The 21317-nt window shown below is 42.8% G+C and overlaps 1 long non-coding RNA gene across 1 annotated transcript; it reads right to left on the bottom strand.

Annotated features, from left to right (window-relative positions):
• Positions 1-1327: 1327 nt before the first annotated feature.
• On the bottom strand, positions 1328-12788 carry LOC121814378. Its single transcript, XR_006054296.1, has 2 exons — positions 5294-12788; positions 1328-2979 (listed from the first exon to the last, which is right to left on the bottom strand). It is a non-coding gene; the product is annotated as an uncharacterized LOC121814378 (long non-coding RNA).
• Positions 12789-21317: the final 8529 nt, after the last annotated feature.

The raw sequence follows: 21317 nt of genomic DNA, 5'->3' as shown, positions 1-21317 counted from the left end.
TTTTTAATCTGTAGCTCTGCTCTAAAAGAACGTACGTACCTGGGCCCGCCTACTATCCCCGGAAACGTAAAATGATTGGCTGGAATCCAAAGTGACATCTCAGGGGGAAAAAGCACAGAAAAAAAGCACCGAAATGTGCGCTGCTTTTCGGTCTGGTTACTACCGTTTATGTCAGAACCGACACCGGTACCCATCCCTACTTACTATCATCATTATCATAGAGTCTTTTAAAGAAAGCAGCTTATAACAAAGTGGGTAAAGATCGTTTTTAACATTTGTTCTTTAACAAGTTGTCCGTTATTTGTCGACACAACACTGGTTCATCCCTGGAGTTCGCTGCCCTTTTTATGCTTGAATCCTTCATAGAACAAGGTCAGAAGTGAAAAAGCAACCGATGTCCAAAGAAAAAAAACTACAGTGCGAGCACATTATTAATTTCTCAATACTAATGTGATGTAGAAATTATTTATCTCAACAAATTGATAATTCCCAATTTATGTAGCACTTTTAATTACACCAAACCAAAGCCAGGGTTGGAAATGATTTAACTGTAACACTCTAATGTTGTTGTTTTTTTCTGTAATGCTCCAAAGCAATTTAAAATTTTAAAGATTAATGACAAGGAATGCACTTCTGTAAAAAACAAACAAAAAAAACCCAAGATCAATTAAAAATTAAAGCTAACCAAAATACTCGGCTGTGGTTGGTCAGTTTCCCTCAGCTACTCTATGCTAAATAAATGATACATGATTTCCACATTGTTACAGAGGGAGGCTGTGTGTACAGCTCAGCACTAGATGGGGGTAGTGTCACTTTGAGGTGCTGTGAAACAACGTTTCAATAACACTTGGATTTGTTTCCAGCTCAAGTCTGTTCCCGAGGTTTCTTCTCGTGTCTCTCAGCATCCCAGCTTCTTACACACTGGTTCACACGATGTGGGCTTTCACACTGTTCCCTTTATACATTTTATGGTTTGGATAACTTTCCGAGTTTAATTTCAACAAAACTGTGATGACACTTTTATTTATCGTCTCTTGCCATCAGCTGCACCTTTTGGCGACGCCAACAAGGCTGAACAAACCGAGCGTTTTCTCCTGTCGCATGAATCCATCCCAAATGACAGTCCGAAGCCACGCTCAAGGCCACTATTACATCACCTCCACTCTTCTGCACCACTGCACAGAGTGCTTTTCTATGAACAATACAGAGACTTGGGAGGCGGGGGTACACGGACATGGGACTTGGTGACTAAATGACACAGATGACAAAGATCGTTCTTACGTGAAACACGAGTTAATCCGAACAGTAAATAATCACATCAGCCTAATGAACTGATTCAACTTTATTAGTTTAATTGACAAATCAGTGACACAAACATATTCTTACATCCATACATCACATGTGTGAGCTTTGGGTTCACCTTACTTGAATTACAGAAGTCGTTGCAGGCGGCTACAATGAGAAATGGCAGCGGTGTGGCCGGTCCCAGACTGCGAAGGAAGACAAGGTTATAGACTGCTTTTTTTTTTCCTCCCCATGAGACAGCAGGCTTTAGCATAGAAGGAAAATGACATATTGCACCGTGAGATCACCAGACAGGTCCTCTATCTTAGCCAGCGCGCACACACACAAACAAACAGGGGCAGGCAGGAAACCTCTCATGAAACTCAAACACAGATAATGAGGCATCCTCGGTGAGAAAGGTGGAAACAATCGACTTTATACAGCCAGAATTTCCTTCCTTCTCCCAGCACGTTTGCATGAGGGGAAACATCGAGCAAAATCTAGTGAAAACTAGATAATCGTTTATCTACTGCTGTAAGCTTTCTGGAGTTTTTGTTCTCCCTGTCCTCCCTCTCCATCGGCCCGTCTCTCTTGCCAGCACAGGCGCACAGTTAACGCAGAGTTAACTCAGCTCAGTGTATAATTAGACAAACAAAAAAGAGAGGGATGAAACATCTAAAGGAGAAGAGACTCCAAATGATTACACATTCACTCCGCTTCCTTCCCCCTTGCTGCACACATAACCATCAATTAGAGGAGAGGAGGATGAGGACAAGCAAGCAGCCAGGAGTCTATTTGTGTCTCTATCTCTCCTTCTCTTTCCCCTTAAGACTCCCAGCACCGGGGAGGGAGGAAGGAGGGAGAAAATAGAAGTGAAAAACAAGAAGTATATAAATAAAATAATCAGAGTGCCTCACATCCGGCCGACTGATTGGCTGAGACGCGAGTCAGGCAGATCTGGGCCACAGTTGCACTCATTGTTCAGTGAGCTTTTCTACACAGTCCAACCCAGCGACAGCAATGAATGTTGATTGTGACCTTAGGTCTTCGGGTACAGTGGAAACAGAGTGTCACTTTTGTGTGCGGCGCGGCTGTGTGCGTCTGTTCTCGTCACCGGATTTGCATGCAGCCACTTTGCCCCTTTGTTCGTTTTTTTTTTTTTCTTCCTTCGCTCGTTCCTGACGTCGTCGGAGCGAACCACGGGGCACAGTCAACGGTCGATGGTTTTTTGTGTCCATACCAAACTCACCGACAGCGTTGAATGTTCACCGAGGCAAGCAAGGCGAGGAAGGACGGCAGCTGTGACCGTGAGCCGAGCTGACACGGGAGGCAGGGTGTGGAGGAAGAGGAGGGAGGAGAGCCAGTCAGACAGGCATGGGACAGGGGGACGGGGACGATGCTCAGAACCACAGAGGTCAGGTTGCGTAACGAGAGGACATAACGACACAAGACAGTGGCAGAATGAGTCCGCTGTCCTCAGGGCAATGACAGTTCTGGTTATGTCCCACACACACACACACACACACACACACACACACACACACACACACACACACACACACACAAAAGCATCACGAAGCATACTTAAGCTCGAGCATAAGCTGAGAGGCTCTGCTTTAGAGCTTTACTACCACCTCATTAATCAGAGGAACACGAAGTCTTTCATCTTCAGATGAAAATTGCTCGTAACAGCATCTGAAACACAGATGAAGAAAAAGTTGTTAGCGCTGATATCCCACTGTCTTCTCTTTAAAGACTGATTTCACACACATGAAAAAAGAAGAAAAACACACACGCAGACAAACATTTTCTCCATTTCCTCCTGTGGTGTGTAGCCATGAGGATAAATTTGGCTTCTTTTGCGTAGATTTTGTGAGATCTGTCTGAGCTCTTTGATTTATGCAGTTTTCTTTTTTTTGTTTTTCTTGATCACAGCATTGAGAAAAAAAACATTTAAAACGTTACATACCGAAACCATCTTTCCAGAAACAAAGTCCCAGCTTCTATAAATAACCCACATATCATTCTGTCAGCGGTGTTCATTAGAGCCATTTCTTCACTACAAAGTAGTGCTTCCATTCATCTTCAGTCTTTTTGTGGTGGAAGCATAAAATAAAATCTCAGAGACAAATATCTGGGCACTGGGGAGAAAATGGATTTCTGTAATTTGGCTGAATTCTACTAAAATATAATAAGCATATGCTTGCATTTCTACTCTTTAAAGACCCTGTGAGCAGTTCTGCTTAACCATCTTCAATCCTGGCACAGGTCTTATGGACACCGAGTCCGGAGAACAATACTGACGTCCTGCTGTGAGCTCCCTTTGTCCGAAGCGGACCAGTATCTGAGGGAACAACTGCCGGCGGTGTCAGTGCACTGCTGCACAGAGCAGGGGCTGACGTCAGGTTGGTAAACGCTGATCTATGGTCATTCATCGCCCCATTTCATCGGCTTAGGGTGCTGATGTCATCGCGCGAGCTCGACCTGCATCCATTACTCTGCTGGGGCTGCTGGGAGGCCAGCATGAGGCTAGCGTGATAACGCCCCGGCTGCAGCGGATGAGTAATGCGCCATATTACTGCAGCTGTAATTCAGTCATAAAACAGACAATTTGTTTTTTGTTTTTTTTGTCCCGTGCGTACGCCGCGTCTTTGAATTACTGCCTCTGCATTCTGCCGTGGGATGCTTTCCTCTGTGTACATGCAAAGATGTTCAAGTCATTTTTTATTTTAAATTTTTTAAATGACAGGAATACATTAACTGCTAAATAAAATGCACCATAATATTTAATGATACTCAGCAGATAGCAGGTCTGTAACAAATATGTAACCTGCCCGTCTGTAAAATAAATAAATAAAATCACGTGTTCGGATGTTTCTCTTCTTTCTGACTGAAGCAGAGGTCTCTTTTTCTCCCGGGGTGAAGCAGGGCAGCTTCTGATAAGAGCCTAAATTCATATGTCGAATTAGATCGTCCCTACTCCATCACAGTCTCACAACCACACCACACACACCACACCACAACACACACACACACACACACACACACAACACACACCAACACACACACACACACCACACAACAAACTTAACCTCGCCCCCACAATGAGACCTAAAATGAAAAATAGGCGGAGGGTCGAAGGGAGAGGAGAAAAAGGGGGCTTTGCCATGGCAACCCCAATGTCAGCCAGCCATTTCTACTTAATCCCCCCCAGTTCAATGTCGCGCCCTCTGAGAGACCCCCTCTCTACAGCTGAATATTTCTTTTGTGCTGGTAGACTTTGCGTGTGTGTGTCTGTGTGTGTTAGGGAAGGAGGGGGTGACAGAGGGAGGAGGGATTGGGGTTAGAGGTGGGTAGATCATAGCTATCCCAGTTTAAATGGGGGGCCAAGCTGCAGGTCACAGAATCTCAACATTACACCGGGGGCACAAACCAGAGATCAAATCACACACACACACACACACACACACACACACACACACACACACACACACACACACACACACACAGATATATACATTTAAACACTGTATTGATGGAGAGTGATAATCATTTCAAATAGCTGATAATTGCGCCATATGGCAAACAGCCGTGCCTTTCCTCCCCGAGCCTATCAACAGCTAACTCCACTTCTTTTTCTTTTTTTCCCTTTCCACTCTGAAACTCTCATGGTCGCTCGCTCTTGCCCGAGCAGGCCACTCTACATTACTGACAAAAGCGGTTATGGAGGAGTGGGTGGGGAGAGGCGTCAGCTGCTAGACAAAATAAAAAGGCCTCTATTTGTTCCTGACAATAAACGTCCCCATCTTTGGAGCTCCTCCACAGCTGCAGCCAAGATAGGCTTTCATTTCTAACTGCAGACTAATAGAGAGCGGTGTCTCCTTCCTCCACTGTATAAGCGGATTTGGCATGCAGGATAAAATTCAAGAGGTTTATAGCCATCTTTCTGTGACGCACTGTGAATATTTTTGCAAGAAATTGAGTATTTGAATGCTGTGGTGAAGTATACCTGACTGAAATCATCTTCACGGAGCCGGGTGGGAAAACCTAGAAGACAAGAAAACACGGGAGGGTGTTTATTTCAATGCACAGAACAACAAACACAAAAAAAAGAAGGAAAAGAGTACAATGTTTTCTTACAATTAATTGGATTTTCACTAGAAAGTTTCCTAATCAACCCACGATTAATTGCCCCGAGTTTGCTCAGGAAATCCCTAAACGCACTTCCCTTGAGGCTGAGCGATGGAAGCGAGCAGAGGAAGTGCCAGCGGTGTGTCTCTGGGGTGGTCCAATGTGGCCGTGGGTGAGGCTTTAATGTAGCTGCGTGTCCACTCCAGTGTATACTGTACATTCAGTCATAATGACTAACAGACCTGCAGTCTCCCCGTAGGGGCCTCACATGCCACTCCATGCCTACACATGCATACGCTCCACTTTAATGACGGCTCGCAGACTTTATTTGAAGTCTGCTGTGCTGTTTGCAAAAAAAAAGAAGAAGAAGAAGAAGAAGAAGAAAAAAAACGAAGCTGGATTTTCCATGAGGAAGGAAAAATACAACTTTGAGCATCGACGTTGCCTATGTTGGACTAATAAGTGACCCGGGTGGGCTGATTATATAAAATGGGCATAAATCAATTGAAAATATGGACAATAATTACAGCTTGGCTGCTTTGCCGTGGTTCCTTTTGCTCCCATATATAGATGTGGGCTTGCCAAACATCTGGCTGGGTTATAGTATGCGCCATAGGCTACAGACATAATATTAAAAAGTATACTGCCAAGCAAACCTGGCCAAAGCTTTTTAAAGTCAATGTGCACATTTTGCAGCCTCGGGCTAATGTGTTTTCTTTCTCCATGTTCTGTTTTGCATTTAAGCCTCTGAACCCCGAAGCTGCAGCAATGAAACACTGCTACGCTCTCCTTCTTCGCAGCCCCCTCCCTGTTTTTAAAAAAATGATTATTATCTAAGCCAAAACTGACTTAACAAACGTAAAAGTGCTCCGTGCCAATCCAGTCTATTAGAGAGCAAAGGGCACATTGTAACATAAGGCTCAGAGTCTGTTCAACAAGTGCAAAGACATAAAGCAAAAACAAAGGCCCCGAGTTAGTGCCCTGGAACTGATTGGCAGGGTGGGGTCACTGGGTGACCCCTGACCTTTTTAACCTCCAGGAATGTTGTCATGCTGGTGTGTGTATTGTTCGAGCCTCCCTGAGGCCAGCCGAGCTGAGCGTCAGATTAATGTGAGCGCTGAGTGTTTCTGGGCCCCCTTCCCTCAAAAAAAAAGAAAGAAAAAAAAAACTTTGTCTTTCTTCCCCTAATCCCTTCTTTTCTGCTGTTCGTCCTCAGATTTCAACAAACAAAAGGTATCAACAGGTCTGAGAGTGGGAGTGGGTTGATGTTGACGGTCTGAAGAGCACATGCACGCAGAGAGGCCTCCATAATGTGGGTGCCAGGCTGACTCTCGTTGCTAATCTAAATGAACTAGAAACAAGCTTTTTTGTTTCTTCTTCTCTCTCACTCTTTTTTTTCGATCACTCAACAAATAAACTAAACTACAGTTTTTATTGGTCCACGGTGCAGATCTAAGAGATCTCTGTATCCTGAGGCAGTCTGAGAGTCTGGCTCTGGAGGAGGTCACCAGCAGCATTAGGAATCCGACAGATGAGAGGGCCAGACAGACAATTACTGGCCAGGTACGTCCTTTATACCCACCTAGGGCTGGTCAGAGGAAATGGAGGAATTTATGATGTCATAAAAAAGTGCCAGGAGAGAAGTGCCTGAGAACAGGTTGTCTCTGGACCTGGAGCCATAAAAGACTCCTGCGGCTTCCGCTCCCACCCCCCGCCCCTCCTGACAACACTACACTGAGGACTAATATAGAAGATTTAATGAAAAAATATATCATTTGCTCATAAAATTAAAGGCATTTTCACATCATATTGTATGTTTTTAGGTTTTTAGACTCACCGACGCCAAAATGTCCTACAGCCCTTATCGAGCCTTAAATGTAACACTGTGAAGTTGAACAGATTTTGTTGCTTTTAATATCTTAAAAGTGGCTTTTATTTCTTTCTTTTTTTTCTTACTGGTAATTGAAGGTAATTCCTTCAATTTTGAAGAAAGCAAAACACCCAATGTCCGTGTCCCCTTTTACTGAAGAGAGGATCCAGCAACATTTTTAAATGGCATACGTATTTATTTTTCTGATATCTCCCTTAAATTTCCCCCACCCATCTTTTAACAATTTCAACCTCGGTTGCTGGTTCATCTTTTAGCAGCGAAGCACCATCTGTCAGCTGAGCAGGTGTAAGGAAGCGAAAGCTCAAAAAGCACTCTGCGCAGAGACAAAGGATATCCCTTCCTCCTTTACACGCGCACACAAACTCACATCTATAGGTATATACGCGGCGCTGCTCCTCCTACTACAAAAAGAAAAAAGATAGAGACACGCTCTCAGCCTCGGTGCTTGTTAAAGAAAAGGAAGAGAGAAGGTGGTCATTTGCCCTACAGCCTCGCTAAGGAGGTTTCCCATTGTAAAAATGAGTGGCTGCACAGCCCCGTTTCCTTTCATCCCTATACTTGAGGCACGCTGCCTTTGTCTCACAGAGGACACAACAACCAGCCTCCCTGCTACGCTAGACTGGTCAAATACCTGGGAACTACCCCTGGCCCGGTGGGAAAAACAACAAGAGGAGTTTGAGGAGGAGGGTAAGGTGTGAGTGTCAATCTGTGGGGTGGAGAGGCTGATCGTCTGAGAAAGCCTGTTTAGTATTAAATCAAAGCAGTGAGAGAGAGCTATGAACACTTTTAGCCAAAATACACAAGAAAAAAAAAAGAGGCTAAACTTTGTGCAGCTGAAGTGATGAATTAATTCAATTAACATCTGCTTTTAATCTTCTTTCAGTTTTTCCCTTCAAAGGTAGCAACTGCATGTGTTCAACTACGAGCTCCGAGGTTAAAGTGTTATTTTTTCCCTCTCCCCGCTCTCCCCTCCTTCCAGTTCTGCACTTTCATGCCAGCTCAGCATAATGAAGGCAGTTCCTGTATACGAGGTACTGTATAGGGGTGAAGTGAGTTTAAGTCCTCCACAAACCCGGCTGCAGCCGGCTGAATGCAAAGCTTTACGTTCCAGTCCACGCGGCCTGCCTCGGCAACCAGACTTTAACTGTCACACCTCATAAAGCAGAGCCCAAGCAGCGGGGTTGTGTTTAAAGACAGGCGGGGGGAAGATAAGGCAAAATAAGGACAAATACTGAAGGAAAAGGAAAAGTAAAAAAAGACAGAGAGAATGCGTCCATTCAAGAAACTGTCGAGAAGAGAGTGCAAAGCTCTCGACAAAAAGCGGAAACTGCGGTGGCGCATCTCCAGTAGAAGAAAATATACATTTGGGGACAAATTACAGCAGCAAACACAAGAAAGAGGGAATTGTTAACACCATGACCCTCACTTCTAATTTCTAGTTTTGTGCTTGGCTGTTGAGAGAGAAGTGAGGACCCACAAGTTTATTTTCAAATTGTCCACAAAGAATGCCAGTCATTTCCTGGCGTTCCCCACTTCCATATGAAAGCCCCCTTTCCTTTAGGAACAATGGGAAAGATTCCAAAATTTCCAATGGGGAGTTTCTTGTGCAGAGATACAATAGAGAGCATGTAGTGACAGAATGGAGACGGGCTGTTTCTCTCAGCAGCGACAGGTTCAAGGCTAGTTTGTGTCTTACGGTAGTTTGAGATTAAACACCGCAACCACGACGTGGAAAAAACGAGCAGATTAGCCGATCTGCGTCTGGATTTTTAAATCTGTTGTTTCTCATATCTTTATTGGTCAACTACACTTTGACCCTTTAAGATAAAAGCAGAAGAAGAATCAGGCTGTTTGGGGGAAAAAAAATATGTAGGCATGAGAGAAAATCTGATTATTCCAGAGATGTTTAACTTGTTTTCTTAGCCCCATAATCAGCATTTCCCACGACTACTACTCTATAAATTTACCTGTAACACAAAGCCAGACAACCATTTTCTTTGTCTCCTCTCGTCTTTGTCTCCTCTCAGAACCATAAGAAGAGCAAAATAATAAATCAAGCTAAGACCAATTATTCTGCCCAGTTGGATAATAGCAGGAGAAACGCAAGAAAAGCAGGAGATAAAATGCACAGAGACTCAAAGGCTCGATTTCGATCACTGAGACTGATTTCTGATATTGTGCAGTCCAATCATATATATGTGATTGATTCTTACTCTTTTCTTGGGTTAGTCATTTCAAATAAACAAACGGCCAGCGCAGAGAGAAGAAAAAAAGCATTTTAAGATCTTAATTTGGGATTTTGAGCTGCTGCGAGAGAAAGGCCATTTCTCGGGAGCTGAATTTAAGAAGTAAGGAAAAGGCTGAATTAAGTAGATCTTATTTTGGACTGTTTCGTTCCTCTGAGATGTGCGTTGATCTGCATTTCAAACCCCTCCGAATATGGTCGTAGATCAAGTGTACCTACCACAGCGAGGGTATTCCCTGATAGCAGCGGCGTCCACCACAATGCGGCAAAAACTCCTCAGGAACAGCTTGAGAAACACGACAAAGGTCCAACAATCCTGGAGGCCCACCCATCAAGAGGTGCAATATTGGTGCAAGACAAGGTGGGCGTTCACAATGTTATGGCAAGTGGCTTTAATGTTGCTGCTGATCAGCCGACGTGCAAAGAGTTTAAATGTCATCTGCTTGTGAACGGGCCAGTAGGCTTTTGAAAGCCACCTGGCTTGACCCAAGCGGACCTGAGCTGTTGGCTAGACAAGAGGTTAGAGGTCATACACTCATCTAGACACGCAGTATGTCACAATGCCTAAGGCAGGGTGCAGGGGTCTCCATTACCTAGCCTTTCCATTTACCCATTACCCAATCAGACACACACACAGGGGAAGAACAAACACACACAGGATCCTGTTGATATGAACGCATTCAGGCCTAAACTTCCATTTAGCTGAGATGCATGGACATACCGCAAGGTTTCTTCACAGGAGTTGTGAGATTGTATTGTATTGGCTGTTTTGGATCCTTAGACAGAGACGGATTTATAAAAATATACAAGATGTAACTAGTTTTTTGCTATTTAAAAAAAGGCAGTCGTGCTGAATGAGTGCAGCTGAACTGAGCTGTGCTATCCTCAACACTTTCGTCATCCAGGAGTTGAATTTGAGCCAGAATGAACGAATCGGCGAACCCCAGCTGCTGTTGCTGATGATGATCCCCTGTGCCATCGCTGCATTTCCACCGACAGAGACAAACTAAAGCAACAATAATGTTTAATTGGAACTGTTCTGCGGACTCTGTTGAGAAATAGATGCCGTGTAATGGAGGAACAACAGTGATCTGTGGCTGAGAGCCTCTCCGCTGTGATAGCAGGTTGCTTCTCAACATAATTGCAGGGTGCAGCTGATGAAACTCATCATATGTGATAATGAGCTATGCAGGAATGATGATCATAGATCCAAGCAGGAGATAAGATAAGCCAACATCAAAACCGCCCCTGCGTCCACATTACAGCGGCAGGAAGACGCTGGCTTTGCTCCGTTCACTTATCCCACCCCGATAACTCTCTGAAACCGAATTAAACAGCTATGCACCCGGACATTGGTTGCTCTGTAATGTGAGGGAGCAGCTTTTTCTACTTCACAGGGGACACGGCTAAAGTGAATTAAATGTAACTCAGTCCTGACAGGGATGGAAGCAGGCCATCACAGCTGATCACATCAGTGCCTATCAGGAGTGTTCTTCCACCACACGGCTTACTGAGACAGATTTTCCCACTAATTTATGTAAAAGAAATTAAAGTACACGCAGTTAAATGGCTCTCGGCAGTAGGTAAATGTTTTTTCTTCAATTCCATTGATTTTTTTTTCATCAAATCACTCTGTGAGTAATCTATAGTGGGTAAAATGTAGTGCTGCACTAAGCGTCTAGACCTACTATATCCAGATGGCAAAAGAATTTATGGAGACTGCCTCATTAACCTTAAGGCATATTAGTGCTTGGTACCACGTGTCTATAAGCTAAGCAGTGCAGTTTCTGAAGTCTCCTGGCCTCAGCTGCATTCAACTAACTGGAGGGTCAAAGCTGTGCTGCTTATCAGGCCTCTATGCCCCAAACTGAGTGTGCAGTGCTTGTGATGGAGTGTGTTTATTTGTATCTGTGTGTGTGTGTGTGCCCACCCTGAAAATGGCAGTCTGGCTGTTTTGTTTTTTTCGCCATGTGCCGAAGGCCCAAAAATTCCGGGAGGAAGTCAGATGCGCAACAAGCTGTTTCCGAGAATTCAGGATGCGCAAATACAGCAAACGCTTTTCTCTACTTGCACTATTCCAGTCCCAGCGTACATCTGAGGATAAACCACACATCAGCAGACACGCGTGCATGATGTGGAATCCCTTCCCCAAAAACAAATCATGTTTCAGTTGCAACACTTTGTTCCAGCGCCTGTTTATTTTGTGGCCGCGTTACGCACCCATCCACTCAGACGGACCACACCATGAGTCACGGCTTGGCGAGAGACGGGTGGCGGCTCTGAACGACCGCCGTCTGCTGTCTGCGCTTCAGGTGTCTCCCACTCAGGATTCTTTGTGGGGCAGGGGGGCTGGCTGTAATGTCGATACAATGACAGATGGTCCAAACAAAGCCGGTACGCATTGTTCGGCTGGGAAAAATAATAGACACCATTTATCAGCCGACTTTCAGGCCTCAGTGTGAACGAAAGACTGTCTGCTGAGTGAAAGCAGTCAAAGTTATGCTGCACTGAAGCCTCTCGGCGTGATTCTTTTGAGCTCTTTTAAACACACCGTTAAAACTTTCCGAGAAGGGAGGGCAGCGTTTGTCTGCCCACTGTGTGCAATCGACGCGTCTGCGAGAGCGTTTTTTTTAACTGAAGTGCGCTTTAAAAGGATTCATACTTGCCAAAGCAATCGGAAATCGCCCTTTTCCCCTTCTCTTCCTTTAGTCACACGGATGCCCAGAAGAAGAAATGAGTGGCATTGAGAGCTAAAGCCGCCTCGATAGTACCGAGCGACAACCCGGAGTACATCACACACCGCCACAGAGTTTAACATCCAGCCACGTATTAATCAGCTCATTCATACTTTATTACAAAAACGCACATATATAAAAAAGATGCATCATTTCTTTTTAACTAAACCGCCGGTTTTGCGCCGACTGCACCGGATTAACCAAAAAAACACCACATCCCCGTTTTAGGTTATGCATTTGACATGATGGCATACTCACAAGATTTCCATTCACCCTGCTGGTGAAGCAGCAGGACTCATTCTCCTGTCGCGGGGGCGCTGATCGCAGTTTCTTCTGATTCTGCAGCGGGGAGTATTTCTTTTCTTTTTTTAATTTTTAATTTTTAATTTTTATTCTTACTCCCATCTTCTTCATCCGACACCAAGTCCACGCACTGACTGGGCGCCTGCCTCTCTGATCCACAGATTACGTCTGTTTGAGGGGCAGAAGGGAGGGCATCCGGTTTACAGGGATCACTGAGTGGACTGGGATTGGCTCAGAGGAGATAGCTTGATAAAATGAGCGTCGGCTATTGGACACAGGGCCGGCGCGGAGGAGGGGGCTGAAGGGAGGAAGCGCGGGAGGGGGTGTCCATCGTGCATTATTCAGGAGAAACCGGGTGGGGAGTAGAGGAGGAGGATACTCAGGGCAAAGAGGCATATGCAGACAATGCCCCGTGTCTCAGAAATTCAGATTTCATTGGTGGGACTTATCCTCCACAGTTTTATGGCTTCCCATAATCTCTTCATATGGACTCAGAGTGAAACTGGAGCACCCAAGTGCGTGTTATTAGTGTTTATAAAGACCTCAGCGCACTTTATGTAGGCTCAGAGACCGCTATAATAACCCACATTACGGCATAACTTAATATGGGAAAAATGATGTAGCAGCCTATAGAGAAAATCCTAAATTTTACAGCATTACAGCAGCGTGCTTCTGCAGGGTTTTTTTTAATCCGTCTGCTTGTCCTATTTTAAGATTAATTTAACAAAAAAATATGCAGAGCCATTCAGATGGAAGGGAATGACTATAAATAAATCAAACAACTATTATTCTGCAACATCAAACCTCAACGCTGTGTGTGTGTCTCTCTCTCTTGCTGTGTGTGTCCCTAAGCACAATGTTTATGGGGCCCTGAGTGTGTGTGTTTCTGCTGTATGTAGGCTACGACAAAGCTGGAACTGCAGAATTTTCCACACAGGAGCAGGGGAGGAAATGGTGCATGGATAATTCTGTCTTCAGATCCTCTGGTACTCACTCCGAGAGTAGTCGGCTGAATCAATACAGCTTAAAGCTTTCTCATGTTCCCCCTTCTCACATACTGTTGAGAGGCAGCGCGGTCCGAGCTGATCCATTCTAGGTGAGATCCTGCTTTTAAAAAAACCCACCACTCTGGTTCTATAATTATAATATTAAATCACCTCTTGACCTGTAACCCTCCTGAACACACTCACTCACATTCGCATCCGTAACACAGACAGTGAGTGGTTAACCTGTGCGAGCAGACAGAGAAATCCTAATAACCACAGCAGGGGTCTGTCCAGTAGCCATGGTGATTGAACACATTTCTCCACACAGCAGAAAGGCGGCGTGTCTGTGGCACACCACACAGGCCTTTATAAGGCCCAGACCCATGCTAGAAGGAAGGAAACACCAAGTGGAGGATCACACCCCGTTTCATTGTAGCTCTACGATTTTACGACAGCCACGAAGAAGCCGCAAAACGAGGAGGCGCCGCTCTCGTCCCTGTTAAACCTATAAAATAAGCACGCTCAAAGCTCCAAACAAAGCGCCACATCATTCGATTATTGTGTGCATTTTGAAGGCTAATTTGCATAACTGGTGGGAACGGTGCTCTCGAAAGTAAAGCACCTAGATTTATTCACTATTCGGTCTAATTTCCAACATCCAAATGAGAGCAACAGCCTTGGCTTGATTTCCGTTAAGCTTCTAATCTGTCTTTCCTCTTAATTTAGCCCCAGCTTCAATCACAGCTCTTTCACAAATCTAACCACGTGGGTGTTTATGCGTGCGGCTGCTATGGTGTGAAAACCTTATAATTCCTTAGTCGGTGCAATTCATCTTTCCTTTTAAACCAAAGCGTCACATGGTTCTCGGTGACTTTAAAGAATCTGGGTGCCCCTTTTTGACAAGGTATAGTGAAATCTAAAGTTCAGGGTTACCTTTTAGCTGACCTTCCTTTTGTATTTGATCTGATATGACATGGAATTCATCAGAAATGCAAAAGACACTGAATTCACAGAATTACATGTCATTAGTTGTTTACGATTGTTTCAGTGGTCCATTTTTAGCGAACACCACTCCTGTGTTCTACAAACACATTGTGTGAGCTAAACCAAACACAACACCAAACAAGACAAGATATCATACAACAGCACTGCTATTTAATGAAACTTCCTCCTGAAGACCTGTGCGGCATCTGATGTGCTTGTCCTCTTCATCAGTTTTGCACTGGGGCCCCCCACTTGTCTTTCTGCTTTGGTTAGGGTCAGCTCTGTTCTGTGAGAGGGGTAGTATATGTGTGAAATCCCGGGGTTTCGGGCTGGGTGGGTTAGTTTTTTTTGCATGAAATTCCCTTTCAGTTCTGCTGACTTCACCAGGAAAGAGTCTTTTCGGTGATTAATAAATGCAGGTGTAACATGATAAACTTGCACAGTGACAGTAGCTGAAAACGGCCTTGCTGTAAAAGACAAACTGAAAAGATCCTTTTTGTCTGCGTTTAATTCGATGAACCACTCCTGGAACAGAACGATCTGTTTATCACAGAGCTCTCCACTGGGTTGGAATGTTCTTACTAGCGTGTTAACATTTATAACTACAGATACAAATTTAAAGCCTCATTTAAAAGAAGAAAAAACACCCCACATTTACTCATTACATACATCACATAATAACTCCAAACTTAAGGCTTCTTTGTTTGCTTGTGTTTTTACACTGGTACAAAGTGCACACTAATGCGAGAGCAGTTTTAAAATCAGTTGATTTTTTAAGGTATTTGTACTTTCATTGAGCCCTTCCATTTTATTCTGCTTTGTACTTCTAGTTAAGCACATTTAAGTTTCTTAAAAGCTAGCCTAGGTTGACAATCTAGATGACTAATTTAGAATCACAACATAACTATGAACGTGTCTTCTAACTGTAGAGGGAGAGGAAGGCCAGAGTAAAGTAAACTCACAGAAAAACCCCAACAAGCTGGTGGATTCAAACCTGTCATCTCATTGCTGTGAGATGACAGTGCTAACCACTGCACCACTCTGTGTTATAGGTTAGCTCCAACTTCCTCAAACAAAACAACCCTCGATGCTGTACAAAATCCTATAATTTTACGTCACCATGTGGATATTTTGAGCATGAGTTCACTGAACGGTGCTTTGATGAGTGGTCTTATGTTTTGTTTGCATCTCATTAGGACACATACACGCAAGCAGCGGGACGGCTGCTGTACATTTTGCGGTGGCTGGCTTTCATGTTATTCTACTGATACGTAGTGATGTGCCAAGAAGCACTGAAATCCATTGCGGACGCATAATCACATCTGATGTAAATAATGCACATTTTAAAATCTGCAGAATACAAAGTACGTCAGCTTTGCATATGAGGAGGAAAAGCTAAGTTTGGCAAATATCAAGCGTGTACTCTGTGCATTTGGAGAAAAACACTCACTGTAAAGAAATAAAACAGGAAAATTAAAAGGATTCCTTTGGATTGTTTGGAGTATTTGTCATAGTGTGGTGCATCAGTCGTTACTAAAAACCATTTATAAAGTGATACACATAATCATTCAACTGTTCTGGATGATTTCATCTCCTGCAGATGAATCTAATAAACTCCAAATGTGTTTTCGTCTGTGTGACAACATGCCTGTCTGCTGAGTTTATAAAAAGCTGGCTTTTTCCTCCTTTTTTCCGAGGACAATGAGGCTCAATTGCAGCTGCGTCCGCGTAAGCTCGACTGATGTACGTATTTACACTTACTTCCACGTGCCGCGCAATCCGGGAAACGAGCCGGCGCCGGACTCAAGGCAAGATGATAAGAGTCCAATGTGTTACTGTTAATTTTCATGACAAGCTGAGGCTTAAAGCCGTGGATGTTCCATACTGTGCCTAGTAAGAGTGACATCTCCAACTGCTTCAGTAATGAGCTGTCTAACATGCTGTCATCCACTACAGATGGAGAACATACAGTGGGCCACCCAACACTTTTGATAATCATCCAATCAGAGACGTCTTAAAGGAATAGTTTGACATTTTGAAGAATGTGCCCGTTTTCTCGCAGAGATTTGAAAAGCTTGACGCTTCATATCTGTAAACTGAGAGTGTTAACTTTGCTTAGGTCAAGAAGTATAAACACAGGGAGTCTAAATGTACCAACATCTCTAGAGATTTACAAGTGAAGGGTAGAAATAATACACAGTAGTACAGATCAGCATCATTTGGTTGGAAAAGTTATTTTAGATTCCTGCTTTTATCTTATGCTAAGCAAATGTCTGACAGCCGGTGCTTCACATTTAAGTTAAACAGTTCCTTTAAAATGTCCTTTACATACAAGATACATCTACAGCTAAACAACATAAAAGGCTTTAGTGGATTTCAGGAATCTGGATTCCAGGTTTCTCAGAGCACGGGGGATAATACCAATATCCGTAAGTACCTATAAAATCCAGGTTATCGTTAGACACACACAGGTTTTGTTTACTTGATGGGTCAGAAAATCTTCACATAGCTGTTTTCTAGTAACTCTTCTCATACTGATAATTGCGAACCAACAGCGCGAGCGCCTCATCTAACACCATCGACACTATGTTAAAGTCCCCGCCAACTCTGGACCGCAATCCCGTGCGCGGCTCTGCCATCATGGATGCCTCCTGTTGGGTTTCATTCGTGCTCGATGCCAGAAGCGAATTCGGCGTCTCAATTAATCACTGAGTTTCTAATGGAATGCTTCCCTTCAGGATGAGGCCCATCACAGAGGGGGCTGCAGTCAGTGCTGTCGGTGAAGCTGCTCTGATTGCCTGAATACACTCCCAGCTTTGGAGTCACTGCAGATGTCTGCTAATTGTGGTGATTATGGTGAACGGAGGGGGGTAGGAATATGTAATGAATTTCCCATTGCTTTCACGCCTCACATCCTTTGGTTCTGTGCATCTGCTATAAAAGCAGAGCATCCGCAGGGTTTGGAGACGGACAAAAGTGACATGGTGGATTGGGCATGGGCTTTTGGATGGGCAGCCATTCTAGCACCAAGTGCAGCCAGATTGGGTCCATTTATTCTTTTAGTTTTCTTCATTGCCGATACAAAGCAAGTTTTCATTCCTCTCCTCTTCACCATGTTCTTATTCTTTCACTTCCTTTCTCCCCTGCTTTGGGTGGGTGACTTTAATAACATTTAACAACCTTTTTTCATTGGATAGAATTAGAGCCATCAATTTGACCATCACTATAAACTGGGGGGCGGGGGGATTCTCACACTAAAAAGAGGCTGAACGAAGGGGGGAAAAGAGGAGAAATAGAGGAGGGAAGAAATTAGCTCTCATATAGGCTATATCACAGATTATATAAATGGGGGAATCCCCTCAGCGGAGCTTCCTGTTTCATTTAGAGGTTATAGCGAAGTAGAAAAGAATAGAAGGGGTTAAATTTAGGGGCTAAAATAGTCCCGAATGTGCTGGCATCTTTGGCTAATGAGCATTTAAAGCAGAAAGGCAGATTAATACTTAATACTGAGGAGTGAGCACATTTTCGTGCGCTGCAGCTTGGTGATGCTTTTAGCTGACGGGATGGAGATACTTGTTCTGTAATAAGAAAGTAACGACACCCCACGACCTCACACACTCTCAGGGTTGTGTGAGTTTGACTATGTGAGCAGGTACAAATTTCCCTTTTTTGGGATTAATAAAGTCATCTGAACATGAATCTGGATCCCTCCACCCGTTCCTTCTTCTGACAGTACAGCTGTCATTAAGTTCCCACATGCTGTACTTCAGCATCTATAGTTTTTTTTAAGAGCAATTTCTTTAGATGCGACTTTTCGAACAGCTTAACAAACACATACTGCATCCTGTTTCTGTTCAGAGGACAGTGAGTCTGCTAGCTAAATGGACTATGTGCCAGACTAAGAAAGAAGACAGAACAAATGATTTCCAAAGGTAAGCACTGACGTGTGGTAAACTAATTCTGGTTTAATTCTATATTTCTTTACAGTTTTAATTGGCTGTTGAATGTGTTGCTATAGGTCGGGGGGGGGGATCCATTCTGTGAATATCTTGCAAAACAAAGTGAACCATACTAATTTTGTCTTGCTCGAAGGTTACATGAAAATATGAGGTAGTTAGTGCAGGCTAAACTGGTTACATTTATGGTAATGTACTATGTTGAACTGGTGCAGAGCAGATTGTGTTGTTCATGCTCAATGTTAGATTAAATCAAGGGCAGCAGACAGCAATTTAAATTTAAGATGATGATGCTGATTAGATTCACTCACCGAATTCATCCTTTGTACAAGCTTTAAACTGTACAGGGTTGGATAACCAGCATGATTATGTAACCTCTGCTTATATCGTGTTGAATTTCTTTGGCTAAACAACAGTGACTCTCAGAGCAGCAGCAGCAGCACAGGTCACATATAAGGATGTAATATAATTTCACACAGCTTGAATAGAAATGTAACTTCACTGCAGCTGAGAGTGAATGAATAGTGGCATTGTAAAGCGCTTTGGTTGCCTTGAAAAGCGCTATATAAATCCAATCCATTATTAATTCATTATTATTGCAGCTCAATATAAAAAATTATTGTGACATATTTCTAAGTGACCCTGTCATAAGGCCTTTACACAACTGATGCATAAAAATGTGTTTTGGACTCACTTATTCATAATACAGCCTGATTTCGCTGGATGATTTTTTTGTGGCATTTAGCTCAATTTATAGGATCAGAATAAATAGAGCTGACCAGTCAGATCACTGTATTTGGCAGCAAGTGACCTACTAGTGCAAAACATACACTAGTACTGAATATACAATGATACTTACCTCTGACATACAGCTAGACACTGCTTGGTGTCAATCGGCTGTCTGAAATTATTTCTCTGCCTCCTCAGATGTGGTCCCAACTCTGCCAACAAGAGCTCAAACTGCTGGACTGACATCCTAAAATATGTACGAAACTGCCTTCTATTTTGAATTATATGAATCTGTTTTGTATTTTTCTTGTTTAGAAACTAGCTCGTCATGGTTTGATGTTAAGTTCGTTTTTTCACATTTCATTACACAGGAAGTTCAGATCTCATGTTGCTTTTTCACAGCATGCTTTTTGTGTAAAGGCCTTCAGGGTTATCCTAGCTGCCAAATCCTACTTTATCCCCCAATTAGAGCTCATAGCTAGTTCTTTTTAAATTTCTTTTAACGCAAGCATGAAAGTATTAAAAAATGTTGACTTCCTACACCAATAAGAAGTAACAGAGAATTTGAAGCAGTGACTACTTTGTAGCTAATTGTCACTGTCAACCAGTAGTTTGGAAGCTTGTTCCCGCCACAAAAATCAAATTTTCAAGTTAGTATCTCTAAGTCTTACTCATTTAGAAACAACATGTAATTTCAAGATGCTTATTTTTTGTTTTTTGTGTTTGTTTTTTTGTTTGAAATTATGTAAGCTAGATACATAACTCGAGTGGTTATCTTGAAATTTTAAGTTATAAAAAGTTACAAATTATTGAGGAACAGCAGTAGAATTACAATATGGACTGATTCTACCGCTGCATTATCATATAATAATATTATTATATATTTACTTTGTTTACTATAACTAGATTAAGAGATTGAAAACAGCTAAGCTATAGTCAGGCAGAAGCTAGCTTAGCTTAGCTGAGAGTAGAGAAAATATTTAGACTTGCTCATTCTCATAGGTGTGTAATTCATAAATAAATATATATGCTTGTTTATTTTATATATAACTTATGAACTGAAAAAAACAAAAAGTTATGGTTATTTGGTTGTTCTATCATTTTCTTTCTTTAACCCTTTAAAACCTGTTGGAGCAGCATGCTCTGTTTTGCGTAACTATTTTTAAATCCCTGTAGAACCGGTGTTCTGAGAAACCATCCTACTCTGACAAAATGTCCTACCCGTATTAAAATTTGACAGTGACTTGCGACTAAACCTAACCCTGCCCCTAACCATAACCATAACCTTAAGAAATATTCCGGATAGGTGAGAGAAAAAGAAGTTAATTCGGGGTTGGTGTTGTGCGCATGCACCGAGTCTGCGCAGAACCATTGGATAGGATGTTATTTCAGGTAGGATGGATTCCCAGAAGTACACTAGTGCAATAATTTCTTTTGCTTAAGAAACTGCAGGAGTTGTACTAACATCTTATGCCATCAGCTTATCCTAAGTCACGGTTTCCTTCCATGCATAAAAAGCACTTGCAGCAACAAAAGCATAATATTCCAGAAACATGCTTTGCCATCCGATCAGCTGTTCATAACACTTCCTATGTTGGAACAGACCTCAGCATGTCCGCCATTACCTGCCCGAAACCGGAAGTGACGTCATTTCGCAAAGAATGTAGTTTTTGTTTTGTTTTTTTACCTTTGGCAGCTTATATGCCTATACTGGTGTTTTTAAAAGTCATGTTTGACTTCATGCTTTTCTGAATAGTTTCTGGGATGCTTAGAACTCAAATTGCACTGCTGGAAATAGTTTCTTTTTATGCACATGCTTTTTTTTTTCACAAATTTGCATTACAATATTTATTTTTGTTTTTCCTGCAGTATATAAAAATTGGTGTATCTCAAAAATAAAACTATGAAGACACTCAAAATACATTTCCTGTTGTTGGAAACTATTTTGTGCAACTTTTTTGTATTTACAGTTTTGAGGGATAAACCTCTGAAATTTCTCTAACTAACTCTTTTTTTTGTAGTTTATTGCACTTTTTTGCAATTTATGTAGTTATTATGCACTTAATGCATACA

Source organism: Haplochromis burtoni, unplaced genomic scaffold (genome assembly GCF_018398535.1).
Source record: "Haplochromis burtoni strain Fernald_Lab_line unplaced genomic scaffold, NCSU_Asbu1 Contig_41, whole genome shotgun sequence".
Taxonomy (NCBI): domain Eukaryota; kingdom Metazoa; phylum Chordata; class Actinopteri; order Cichliformes; family Cichlidae; genus Haplochromis; species Haplochromis burtoni.
This window is presented reverse-complemented; position numbering and strand designations above follow the sequence as displayed.